Below are 4,570 nucleotides of genomic sequence, written 5' to 3' on the forward strand. Positions count from 1 at the left end.
ATTTGAGATGCTTCCCAAAGAATGTGCTAATGAGACGTATTCACGTTTGAATGTTCTTGTAGAGGAAGTCAATGGGCTTGGACTTACTCAAATGTCACCATCCGACGTTGTGAGAAAGATCTTGAGTGTCCTCCCCATTTATAAATATGGGCATATTATGATCGTGCTACACCAAGGTGATCTTTCCACCGCTACACTGACACAAATCTTAGGAAAGATCAATGCTCATGAGATGTACATGCACATCACGCTATAAGATGGCTCATCCTCTACCAAGAAGAAAGAGAAGGACTTAGCATTCAAAGCTAGCTAAGAGAAGGGCAAAGCAAGACTTGAGTATGAGAGCTCAAGTGATGAAGAAGATGATGATGAAAATCTTGCTCTCATGGTGAGAAAAGCCGCCAAGATGCTAAAGAAGCTAAACAAGAGTGGCATCAAGTTTGACAGCAAGAAGAAGTTCTTCACAAGCTCTAGAAGGAAGCCAATGTCCAAAATGGATTGCTTGAATTGTGGTGAACTTGGTCATCTAGCACACCAACGTACAAAGCCCAAGAAAGACAAGTTCAAGAACAAGGTCAAGGGCAAGAAAGATGACTCAAGCAATGAAGAAGAAGAAGAGAAGAAGAAGAACAAGCCATACAAGAAGAGAGATGGCAAAAAGAGGGACTTCCATAAGAAGAAGAGTGGAAAGGCCTACATCGTCGGTGATTGGCTCATGGACATTGATTCATCTAGTGGATCATCCGATGATAATAGTGAAAATGAGATGGTGGCCACCATTGCTATTGATCTTTCATCTTCACCGCCACCATCGCCATCATCCTCTACACACCTATGCCTTATGGCCAAGGGTGAATGCAAGGTAACTAATAATGATGATAGTAGTGATGATGAGCAAGCTAGTGATGATGATAGCGATAGCGATGATGATGATTCACCTTCATATGATGATCTTGTCAAAATGCTAAGACAATACACTAAGATCATTAGAAAGAGTAGAGCTAAAAATGAAAAGCTTGATGCTAAAAATGATTCACTCTTAGCAAAATGCGATACATTGGAAAAGGCTAATGCTGAGCTTAAAGAGACAAATGATGCTATATCATCCAAACTCAAGGAGCTCAAATCTTCTAAGAAAGAGCTTAAAGATAAACATGATAAACTTGAGTGGGTGCACAATGAGCTCATCACTAGCCACAACAAGCTAAAAGATGAATATATAACTCTAAAGATCAATTATGATACTCTTGTTATTTCTCAAGAATTTTTACCAAATGAGCCACATGATGCTACTAACCATGTTGTTAAGATTGATATAGCTACATCATGTGATGATTTAATTGATGAAAGCATTGAGCAAGGATCTAGTGGCAAAGGCAAGATAGTGGTTGAGTGCAATGACTATGATGAATATGTCAAGCTCAAGAATGCAAATAAAAAGCTCATGAAAGATCTTGAAGAGATTAAAAGCTACAACACCATTGTGCTAGAAACTCTTGATCATGATGAAGAGTTGATCCTTGAGAATGAGAAGCTCAAAGAAGAGAACAAAAAGCTCAAGGAAGTGAAGAACAATGATGTTCTCAAGGAAGAGAACAAGAAGCTCAAGATGGAGAAAGAGCATCTCAAGATGGGATTGAGCAAGTTTGCAAGAGGCAAGCATCTCCAAAGTGAGCTACTCATGAACACCATCATGAAGATGGATAGAAGTGGCATTGGATATGTGGCGAGTGTAGAGAATAAGAAGGCTCAAGTTCAACAACAACAATCAAACCCAAAGCCAAAGCCAAAGAGATGTTTTGAGTGTGGACAAGAAGGCCACTTTGCTCATGAGTGCCAAACTCCACCGCCACAACCCTTGCCCAAGCATGCTAGACCCTTTGCCTTCAATGCTCACTACATGCTTAGAAAGGATTCTAGTGGAAAGATGAAAGTTATGTTCTTAGGACCCCCTAACAAGAATAGGCCTAAGAAGATTTGGGTGGCAAAGTCACTTGTTGAGAAGGTGAAGGGCCCTCAACAAGTTTGGAATCCTAAAGCTTGAATCTCTTGTGTGTAGGTGAACTACAAGACCGGTGGAAGTCATTGGGTTATTGATAGTGGTTGCACTCAACATATGACCGGTGATCATCGTATGTTCACCTCACTAGATGAAGAGGTAGATGGACAAGAGAGAATAACATTTGGAGATAACTCAAAGGGCAAGGTTAAAGGATTAGGCAAAGTGGCAATATCAAATGATCATTTCATCTCCAATGTGTTTTATGTTGCTTCATTGAGCTTCAACTTGCTATCCATTGGACAATTTTGTGATCTTGGCTTCCAATGCTTGTTCACCAAGAAGGAGGTTGTTGTATCCAAGGTAGATGATAATCAAGTGATATTCAATGGATTTAGATAGAACAACTTATATCTAGTGGACTTCACCTCCGAAGATGCAAATTTGAAGACTTGCCTATTCACCAAAATAACACTTGGGTGGCTATGGCATAGAAGTCTTGCTCATGTTGGGATGAGCTCACTCAAGAAGCTTATGAAGAATGATTTGGTGAGAGGGTTGAAGGATGTGAAGTTTGAAAAGGACAAGCTTTGTAGTGCATGTCAAGCCGGCAAGCAAGTTGCAAATACCCATCCAACAAAAGCTTTCATGTCAACCACAAGAGTGCTAGAACTCCTACACATGGATTTATTTGGACCAACAACATATAAGAGTTTGAGAGGAAACCTTTATTGTCTTGTGATTGTTGATGACTATTCAAGGTATACATGGGTATTCTTCCTTCATGACAAATCCGAAGTTGTATCTTGCTTCAAGAAGTTTGCCAAGAGAGCACAAAATGAATTTGAAGTGAAGCTCAAGAAGATTAGAAGTGATAATGGTAAAGAGTTTGACAACACAAACATTGAAGCCTATTGTGATGAAGTTGGAATCAAACATGAAGTCTCCACAACTTAGACTCCTCAACAAAATGGTGTAGTTGAGAGGAAGAACCGGACATTGATCACTCTTGCAAGAACAATGCTTGATGAGTATAACACCCCCAAAGCTCTATGGGCAGAAGCAATCAACACCGCATGCTATGCATCCAATCGCCTATTCCTTCAAAAGTTCCTTGGCAAGACACCTTATGAGTTGCTCAATGGGAAGAAGTCGGACGTCTCCTTCTTTAGGGTGTTTGGTTGCAAATGCTACATCTACAAAAAGAGACAACACCTAGGGAAGTTCCAAAGACGTTGTGATATTGGTTTTCTTGTTGGTTACTTATCAAAGTCCAAAGCATATAGAGTATTTAATCATGCCACCGGCTTGGTTGAAGAAACATATGATATGGAATTTGATGAATCTAACGGCTCCCAAGGAGTACATGAGAATCTTGATGATGTAGGTGATGAACCATTGAGGGAGGCTATGAAGAATATTCTAGTGGGAGACATCAAGCCAAAAGATGATGAAGATGATGTACAAGTCATTGATGAACCTTCTTCATCAAGTGTGCCACAAGATGGTGAAAAAGATGGGAGAGTAGAAAATGAAGATACTCATGTCTCCCATGAGCAAATGGTGGTACAAGCACAAGATGTTGATGCTCCACAACCTCCTCCACAAGTGGTCAATAGAAGAAATACACCTCTCCTACAAGATCATCCACAAGATCTCATCATAGGGAGTCCATCAAAGGGTGTAATGACTCGATCTAAAAAACTTGCTTCATTTATTGCTCATCACTCTTTTGTCTCTTGCTATGAGTCTACCAAGATAGAAGAAGCTCTTAAAGATCCGGATTGGATCAATGCCATGCATGAAGAGTTGAACAACTTCACTCGCAATGAAGTTTGGACTCTTGAAGAGTGACCAAAAGGTGCAAGAGTCATTGGAACAAAGTGGGTGTTCCGCAACAAGCAAAATGATCAAGGTGTTGTTGTGAGGAACAAGGCAAGACTAGTTGCAAAGGGGTTCTCTCAAGTTGAAGGTTTGGATTTTGGAGAGACCTTTGCACCGGTTGCAAGGCTAGAAGCCATTCGTATTCTCCTTGCATATGCAATCGCATCATGAGATGAAATTATATCAAATGGATGTGAAAAGTGCTTTTTAAAATGTCTTTATTAATGAACTAGTCTATGTTGATCAACCTCCTAGGTTTGAAGACCCTAGATATCATAATCATGTTTATAGGTTGTCCAAGGCGTTATATGGGCTTAAGCAAGCCCCAAGAGCTTGGTATGAGCGCCTTTGGGACTTCCTAATTGAGAAGGGTTTCACCATTGGGAAGGTCGACACCACACGATTCACCAAGAAGCTTGATGGGCATATCTTCATTGTCAAGTATATGTTGATGATATTATCTTTGGATCATCAAAATAAAGATTCTTGCAAAGAATTTGGTGAATTGATGTCGAAGGAGTTCGAGATGTCCATGATTGGTGAGCTTACATTCTTTCTTGGTTTTCAAGTCAAGCAAATGAGAGAAGGGATCTTCATCTCTCAAGAAAAATACAAAGATCTTCTTAAGAGATTCAAGATGGATGAATGTAAGCCAATCAAGACAGCAATGCCAACCAATGGACATCT

Source organism: Miscanthus floridulus, unplaced genomic scaffold (genome assembly GCF_019320115.1).
Source record: "Miscanthus floridulus cultivar M001 unplaced genomic scaffold, ASM1932011v1 fs_866_1_2, whole genome shotgun sequence".
NCBI classification, from domain to species: Eukaryota; Viridiplantae; Streptophyta; class Magnoliopsida; order Poales; family Poaceae; genus Miscanthus; species Miscanthus floridulus.